This window comes from Arachis hypogaea, chromosome 17, assembly GCF_003086295.3.
Source record: "Arachis hypogaea cultivar Tifrunner chromosome 17, arahy.Tifrunner.gnm2.J5K5, whole genome shotgun sequence".
In the NCBI taxonomy this organism is placed as follows: Eukaryota; Viridiplantae; Streptophyta; class Magnoliopsida; order Fabales; family Fabaceae; genus Arachis; species Arachis hypogaea.
In genome coordinates, this window is record NC_092052.1 from 97,592,587 (window position 1) to 97,601,909 (window position 9,323).

The window sequence follows — 9,323 nt, forward strand, 5'->3', positions numbered from 1 at the left end:
TTTATGATCAAAATGAGTAATGCATGCAAGAACACTTTGAATGTCAAGATGAACACCAAGAATACTTTGAATGTCAAGATGTACACCAAGAACATGTTTTTGAAAATTTTTAAGAAAAGAAAAATGTGCAAGACACCAAACTTAGAAATTTTCAAACTTTAGACACTAAAAAATTGAAAGTGCATATGAAAAATAAGAAAAGACACAAAACAAGAAAATACAAAGATCAAACAAGGAAAATCATCAAGAACAACTTGAAGATCATGAAGAACACATGAACCCACTTTCGAAAAATGCAAGAAGAATAAAAACATGCAATTGACACCAAACTTAAAAGTTGATACTAGACTCAAGCAAGAAACATCAAATTATTTTTGGTTTTATGATTTTATAAAATTTTTTTGGATTTTTCGAAAATTATTTGGAAAAGAAAAATAAGGATTTCAAAATTTCTAATGAGAATTCCAGGAATCATGCAATGTTAGTCTAAAACTCCGGTCCAGGAATTAGACATGGCTTTTTAGCCAGCCAAGCTTTCAGTGAAATCTCCGGTCTAAAACACTAGACATAGCCAATGGCCAGCCAAGCTTTAGCAAATCATTACATACAAAAGCTAAATTGCTGAGAAAGACAAAGAAGCTCTTCTAATGATAGTTGAAACCTCTGTCCAAAGGATTAGACATGGCTTAACAGCCAGCCAGGATTCAGCATATCACCATGAAACTCTAGAATTCATTCTTAAAAATTCTGAAGCCATAGAATAATTTATTTTTTTTTGAATATTTTTCGAAAATAAAAATAATAAAAATAAAAAACTTAAAATTAAAATAAAATTACCTAATATGAGCAACAAGATGAGCCGTCAGTTGTCCAAACTCAAACAATCCCCGGCAACGGCGCCAAAAACTTGGTGCACGAAATCGTGATCGTTCATTCCTTGGTAACGGCACCAAAAACTTAATACGCACGTTCATAATCTTAGTTCTTTGACACAACTTTGCACAACTAACCAGCAAGTTGATGAGCGGATAATTTATACGCTTTTTGACATTGTTTTTAGTATGTTTTTAGTAGGATCTAGTTACTTTTAGGGATGTTTTCATTAGTTTTTATGTTAAATTCACATTTCTGGACTTTACTATGAGATTGTGTGTTTTTCTGTGATTTCAGGTATTTTCTGACTGAAATTGAGGGACTTGAGCAAAAATCAGATTCAGAGGTTGAAAAAGGACTGCTGATGCTGTTGGATTCTGACCTCCCTGCACTCAAAGTGGATTTTCTGTAGCTACAGAACTCGAAATGGCGCGCTTCCAATTGCGTTGGAAAGTAGACATCTAGGGCTTTCCAGAAATATATAATAGTCCATACTTTGGCCAAGAATAGATGACGTAAACTGGCGTTCAACGCTAGCTTTCTACCCAAATCTGGCGTCCAGCGCCAGAAAAGGAGCCAAAACCAGAGTTGAACGCCCAAACTGGCACAAAAGCTGGCGTTCAACTCCAAGAAGGACCTCTGCACGTGTAACATTCATGCTCAGCCCAAGCACACACAAAGTGGGCCCCGGAAGTGGATTTATGCATCAATTACTTACTCATGTAAACCCTAGTAGCTAGTTTATTATAAATAGGACCTTTTACTAGTCTTTTAGACAATCTTTGGTCTCAGTTTTAATCCATTGTTCATCTTTGGATTATCCTTTGATCTATTGATCACGTTTTGGGGGCTGGCCATCTCGGCCATGCCTGGACCTTTCACTTATGTATTTTCACGGTAGAGTTTCTACACTCCATAGATTAAGGTGTGGAGCTCTGCTGTTCCTCAAAGATTAATGCAAAGTACTACTGTTTTCTATTCAATTCATCTTATTTTGCTTCTAAGATATTCATTCGTACTTCAATCTGAATGTGATGAATGTGACAATCATCATCATTCCCTATGAACGCATGCCTGACAACCACTTCCGTTCTACCTTCGACTGAATGAGTATCTCTTAGATCTCTTAATCAGAATCTTCGTGGCATAAGCTAGAATGATGGCGGCATTCAAGAGAATCCGGAAAGTCTAAACCTTGTCTGTGGTATTCCGAGTAGGATTCAATGAATGAATGACTGTGACGAGCTCCAAACTCGCGATTGCGGGGCGTTAGTGACAGACGCAAAAGGATAGTAAATCCTATTCCAGCATGATCAAGAACCGACAGATGAATAGCCGTGCCGTGACAGGGTGCGTTGATCATTTTCACTGAGAGGATAAGATGAAGCCATTGACAAGGGTGATGCCTCCAGACGATTAGCCGTGCCGTGACAGGGCATTGGATCATTTTCCCGAGAGATGATCGAAAGTAGCCGTTGACAATGGTGATGTATCACATAAAGCCAGCCATGGAAAGGAGTAAGACTGATTAGATGAAGATAGCAGGAAAGCAGAGGTTCAGAGGAACGAAAAGCATCTCCATTCGCTTATCTGAAATTCCTACCAATGATTTACATAAGTACCTCTATCCCTATTCTATTATTTATTATTCGAAAACATCATTATCAATTTATATCTGCCTAACTGAGATTTGCAAGGTGACCATAGCTTGCTTCATACCAACAATCTCCGTGGGATTCGACCCTTACTCACGTAAGGTATTACTTGGACGACCCAGTGCACTTGCTGGTTAGTTGTATCGAAGTTGTGAACCATGGTATTGGCACCATGTTGTTGGCGCCATTGCCAGGGAAAGAAAGAGCCATGAATTTTACATAATCAAAGTGTAATTACGATTGTGCGTACCAAGTTGCTCACGTTGCCAGGGATTGTTTGAGCCTGGACATCACAATTTCATGAACCAAGTTTTTGGCGCCGTTGCCGGGGATTGTTCGAGTTTGGACAACTGACGGTTCATCCTGTTGCTCAGATTAGGTAATTTTCTTTTTATTTTATTTTCAAAAAAAAAATTTTCAAAAATATGTCAAAATTTTCTCACCTGTTTTCGAAAAAAATTTTAGATTCAAAATTTTTAAGAATGAATTCTAGTGTTTCATGAAGCATGTGAAGCCTGGCTGGCTGTAAAGCCATGTCTAAATTTATTTGGACTGAGGCAGCAATTTGTTATCAAGAGCAAGCTAGTTGTTGTTAATCCACCTGCTACTGTTCCTGATTTACATGCTAAAGCTTGGCTGGCCATTGGCCATGTCTAGTGTTTTGGACCGGAGCTTTCATTGAAAGCTTGGCTGGCTAGTGTGCCATGTCTAATTCCTGGACTGAAGCTTTAGACTAAACATGGCAAGATTCCTGGAATTCATGATAAAAATTTTTGAATCCTTATTTTTTCTTTTTCATATAATTTTCGAAAAAAAATCCAAAAAATTAGAAAATCAAAAAAAAAAAAATCAAAAACATTTTTTGTGTTTCTTGTTTGAGTCTTGAGTCATGTTATAAGTTTGGTGTCAATTGCATGTGCATCTTGCATTTTTCGAAAATTTTATGCATTCATAGTGTTCTTCATGATCTTCAAGTTGTTCTTGGTAAGTCTTCTTGTTTGATCTTGATGATTTTTTGTTTTGTGTTGTTTAGTGTTTTTCATATGCATTCTTGAATTCTTAGTGTCTAAGCATTAAAGAATTCTAAGTTTGGTGTCTTGCATGTTTTCTTTGCATTAAAAATTTTTTCAAAAATATATTCTTGATGTTCATCATGTTTTTCATAGTGTTCTTGGTGTTCATCTTGACATTCATAGCATTCTTGCATGCATTCATTGTTTTGATCTAAAAATTTCATGCATTGCATCATTTTTCTTGTTTTTCTCTCTCATCATAAAAATTCAAAAATCAAAAAAATATCTTTCCCTCTTTTCTCTCTCATCAAATTCGAAAATTTGAGTTGACTTTTTCAAAATCTTTTTAAAATCAAGTTGTTTCTTATGAGTCAAATCAAATTTTCAATTTGAAAATCTTATCTTTTTCAAAAATCAAATCTTTTTCAAAATTCTTAGTTATTTTCGAAAATTCCAAAAATATTTTTCTTATTTTTATACCAAATTTTCGAAAATAACCATAACAATTAATGTTTTGATTCAAAAATTTCAAGTTTGTTACTTGCTTGTTAAGAAAGATTCAAACTTTGAGTTCTAGAATCATATCTTGTGATTTCTTATGAATCAAGTCATTAATTGTGATTTTAAAAATCAAATCTTTTTTTTCAAAAACTAATTTCTATCATATCTTTTCAAAAATATCTTCTCATCTTATCTTTTTCAAAAATCTAATTTCAAAATATCTTTTCCAACTTCCTAACTTATCTTTTCAAAATTTGTTTCAACTAACTAACTAACTTTTTGTTTGTTTCTTAACTTTTTCAAAACTACCTAACTAACTCTCTCTCTCTCATTTTTAAAAATATCTTCCCCCTTTTTTCAAAATTTCTTTTTAATTTATTAATTGTTTTAATTTTTAAATCTTAATTTTCGAAAATTACTAACATTTTTTCAAAAACTATTTTCGAAAATCACTAACTCTTTTTCAAAAACTATTTTCGAAAATTCCATCTCTCTCATCTTATTCTATTTATTTATTCATTTACTAACATCTCATCTCACATCTCAACCCTCCTCACAGTTGTGTTTCTTCCATTATATTACATTCTTTGTCTCCCCCTCTTCTTCTACTCACACAGGGACCCCTATACTGTGGTATAAAGGATCTCTATTATTATTAGTATTTTTCTGTGCCCTCTTCTTTGTCATATGAGCAGGAGCAAGGACAAGAATATTCTTGTTGAAGCAGATCCAGAACCTGAAAGGACTCTGAAGAGAAAATTAAGAGAAGCTAAATTACAACAATCCAGAGATAACCTTTCAGAAATTTTCGAACAGGAAGAGGAGATGGCAGCCGAAAATAATAATAATGTAAGGAAGATGCTTGGTGACTTTACTGCACCTAATTCCAAAGACAGCCTGAACTCTTGGGATAAGCTGGTCACAGCTTTCTTAGCCAAGTTCTTTCCTCCTCAAAAGCTGAGCAAGCTTAGAGTGGATGTTCAAACCTTTAGACAGAAAGAAGGTGAATCCCTCTATGAAGCTTGGGAAAGATACAAACAGTTGACCAAAAAGTGTCCTTCTGACATGCTTTCAGAATGGACCATCCTGGATATATTCTATGATGGTTTATCTGAGCTATCAAAGATGTCACTGGACACTTCTGTAGGTGGATCCATTCACCTAAAGAAAACGCCTGCAGAAGCTCAAGAACTCATTGACATGGTTGCTAATAACCAGTTCATGTACACTTCCGAGAGGAATCCTGTGAGTAATGGGACGCCTATGAAGAAGGGAGTTCTTGAAGTTGATACTCTGAATGCCATATTGGCTCAGAATAAAATATTGACTCAGCAAGTCAATATGATTTCTCAGAGTCTGAATGGAATGCAAGCTGCATCCAACAGTACTCAAGAGGTATCTTCTGAAGAAGAAGCTTATGATCCTGAAAACCCTGCAATAGCAGAGGTAAATTATTTAGGTGAACCTTATGGAAACACCTATAACTCAACATGGAGAAATCATCCAAATTTCTCATGGAAGGATTAAAAGCCTCAACAAGGCTTTAATAATGGTGGAAGAAACAGGTTTAACAATAATAAACCTTTTCCATCATCCACTCAGCAACAGACAGAGAACTCTGAACAAAATACTTCTAATTTAACAAACTTAGTCTCTGATCTATCTAAGGCCACTGTAAGTTTCATGAATGAAACAAGGTCTTCCATTAGAAATTTGGAAGCACAAGTGGGCCAGCTGAGTAAAAGGATCACTGAAATCCCTCCTAGTACTCTCCCAAGCAATACAGAAGAGAATCCAAAAGGAGAGTGCAAGGCCATTGACATAAGAACCATGGCCGAACCTGTAAGGGAAGGAGAGGACGTGAATCCCAAGGAGGAAGACCTCCTGGGACGTCCAGTGGTCAATAAGGAGCTTCCCTCTGAGGAACCACAGGACTCTGAGGCTCATCTAGAGACCATAGAGATTCCATTGAACCTCCTTATGCCCTTCATGAGCTCTGATGAGTATTCCTCTTCTGAAGAGAATGAGGATGTTACTGAAGAGCAAACTGCCAAGTTTCTTGGTGCAATCATGAAGCTGAATGCCAAATTATTTGGCATTGATACTTGGGAAGTTGAACCTCCCTTGTTCATCAATGAACTAAGTGATCTGGATCAACTGACATTGCCTCGGAAGAGACAGGATCCTGGAAAGTTCATAATACCCTGTACTATAGGCACCATGATCTTTAAGGCTCTATGTGACCTTGGTTCAGGAATAAACCTCATGCCCCTCTCTGTAATAGAGAAACTGGGAATCTATGGGGTGCAAGCTGCTAAAATCTCATTAGAGATGGCAAATAATTCAAGAAAATAGGCTTATGGACAAGTAGAGGACGTGTTAGTAAAGGTTGAAGGCCTTTACATCCCTGCTGATTTCATAGTCCTGGATACTGGAAAGGAAGAGGATGAATCCATCATCCTAGGAAGACCTTTCCTAGCCACAGCAAGAGCTGTGATTGATGTGGACAGAGGAGAATTGATCCTTCAATTAAATGAGGACCCCCTTATGTTTAAAACTCAAGGATCCCCCTCTGCAACCATGGAGAGGAAGCAGAAAAAGCTTCTCTCAAAGCAGAGTCAACCCAAGCCCCCACAGTCAAACTCTAAGTTTGGTGTTGAACTCCCATATCCAAACTCTAAGTTTGGTGTTGGAGAGTCTCAACAAAGCTCTGCACATCTGTGAGGCTCCATGAGAGCCCACTGTCAAGCTATTGACATTAAAGAAGCGCTTGTTGGGAGGCAACCCAATTTTTATTTATCTAACTATATTTTTCTTAGTTATATGTCTTTGTAGGTTCATGATCATGTGGAGTCACAAAATAAATATAAAAATTGAAAACGGAATCAAAAACAGCAGAAGAAAAATCACACCCTGGAGGAGCATCTGTCTGGCGTTCAGCGCCAGAACAGAGCATGGTTCTGGCGCTGAATGCCCAAAATGGGCAGCTTCTGGGCGCTGAACGCCAGAACAGGCATGGTTCTGGCGTTCAACGCCAGAAATGACACACAAATGGGCGTTGAACACCCAAAATGGCCACCAACCTGGCGCTGAACGCCCAGAGTTGTGTGCAAAGGCATTTTTACATGCCTAATGGGTGCAGGGATGTAAATCCTAGAACACCTCAGGATCTGTGGACCCCACAGGATCCACTCAGGATCTGTGGACCCCACAGGATCCCCACCTACCTCCACTCACTTCTTCTCACCACTCTCTTTCACACAACCCCAAAAACACTCTTCCCCAAAAACCCTTCACCAATCACCTCAAACTCTCTTCCCCATCACCTCTTCACCACTCACATCCATCCACTCTTCCCCATAAACCTACCTCATAAACTCCACCTACCTTCAAAAATTCAAAACCAATTTCCCACCCAAACCCACCCATATGGCCGAAACCTTCCCCCCCCCCTCCCTTCCCTATATAAAGCCCTCCATTCTTCATCAAATTCACACAACACACCCCTCTACACCCTTCTTGGCCGAAACACTCCCCACTCTCCCTCTCCTCCATTTCTTCTTCTTCTTCATCTATTCTTTCTTTTATTGCTCGAGGGCGAGCAAATTTCTAAGTTTGGTGTGGTAAAAGCATAAGCTTTTTGTTTTTCCATTACCATTGATGGCACCTAAGACCGGAGAATCCTCTAGAAAGGGGAAAGGGAAGACAAAAGCTTCCACATCCGAGTCATGGGAGATGGAAAGGTTCATCTCCAAAGCCCATCAAGACCACTTCTATGATGTTGTGGCCAAGAAGAAGGTGATCCCCGAGGTCCCTTTCAAACTCAAAAGAAATGAGTATCCAGAGATCCGACATGAAATTCAAAGAAGAGGTTAGGAAGTTCTAACAAATCCCATCCAACAAGTCGGCATCCTAATGGTTCAAGAGTTCTATGCCAATGCATGGATCACCAAGAACCATGATCAAAGTAAGAACTCGGATCCAAAGAACTATGTTACAATGGTTCGGGGGAAATACTTAGATTTTAGTTCGGAAAATGTGAGGTTGGCGTTCAACTTGCCAAACATGGAAGAGAACGCACGCCCCTACACAAGGAGAGTCAACTTTGATCAAAGGTTGGACCAAGTCCTTATGGACATATGTGTAGAAGGAGCTCAATGGAAGGTTGACTCCAAAGGCAAGCCGGTTCAACTAAGAAGATTGGACCTCAAGCCTATAGCTAGAGGATGGTTAGAGTTCATTCAATGCTCAATCATTCCCACTAGCAACCGGTCTGAAGTTACTATAGACCGGGCCATCATGATCCATAGCATCAAGATTGGAGAAGAGGTGAAAGTTCATGAGATTATACCTCAAGAACTCTACAAGGTGGCTGACAAGTCCTCCACTATGGCAAGGTTAGCCTTCCCTCACCTCATTTGCCACCTATGCAATTCGGCTGGGATTGACATAGAGGGAGATATCCTCATTAAAGAGGACAAGCCCATCACTAAGAAAAAGATGGAGCAAGCAAGAGAGCCCAATCATGGAGCTCAAGAGGCGCAAGAAGCTCATCACCATGAGATCCCGGAGATGCCTCAAATGCACTTTCCTCCACAAAATTATTGGGAGCAAATCAACACCTCCCTAGGAGAATTGAGTTCCAATATGGGACAACTAAGGGTGGAACATCAAGAGCACTCCATCATGCTTCATGAAATAAGAGAAGATCAAAAAGCAATGAGGGAGGAGCAACAAAGACAAGGAAGAGACATAGAAGAGCTCAAGGACATCATTGGTTTCTCAAGAAGGAAACGCCACCATCACTAAGGTGGATTCGCTCCTTGTTCTTGCTTTCTCTATTTTTTCGTTTTCTATGTTATGTGCTTATCTATGTTTGTGTCTTCATTACATGATCATTAGTAGTTAGTAACTATGTCTTAAAAGTTATGAATGTCCTATGAATCCATCACCTCTCTTAAATGAAAAATGTTTTAATTCAAAAGAACAAGAAGTACATAAGTTTCGAATTTATCCTTGAACTTAGTTTAATTATATTGATGTGGTGACAATGCTTCTTGTTTTCTGAATGTATGCTTGAACAGTGCATATGTCTTTTGAAGTTGTTGTTTAAGAATGTTAAATATGTTGGCTCTTGAAAGAATAATGACTAGGAGACATGTTATTTGATAATCTGAAAAATCATAAAAATGATTCTTGAAGCAAGAAAAAGCAGCAAAGAACAAAGCTTGCAGAAAAAAAAAATAGGCGAAAAAAAAAATAGAAAGAAAAAGAAAAAGCA

The 9,323-nt window shown here is 38.1% G+C and overlaps 1 non-coding gene across 1 annotated transcript; it reads right to left on the reverse strand.

Annotated features, from left to right (window-relative positions):
- Positions 1 to 5,005: 5,005 nt before the first annotated feature.
- LOC112767714 (small nucleolar RNA R71) lies at positions 5,006 to 5,113 on the reverse strand. The gene has a single exon (XR_003185156.1). It is a non-coding gene; the product is annotated as a small nucleolar RNA R71 (small nucleolar RNA).
- Positions 5,114 to 9,323: the final 4,210 nt, after the last annotated feature.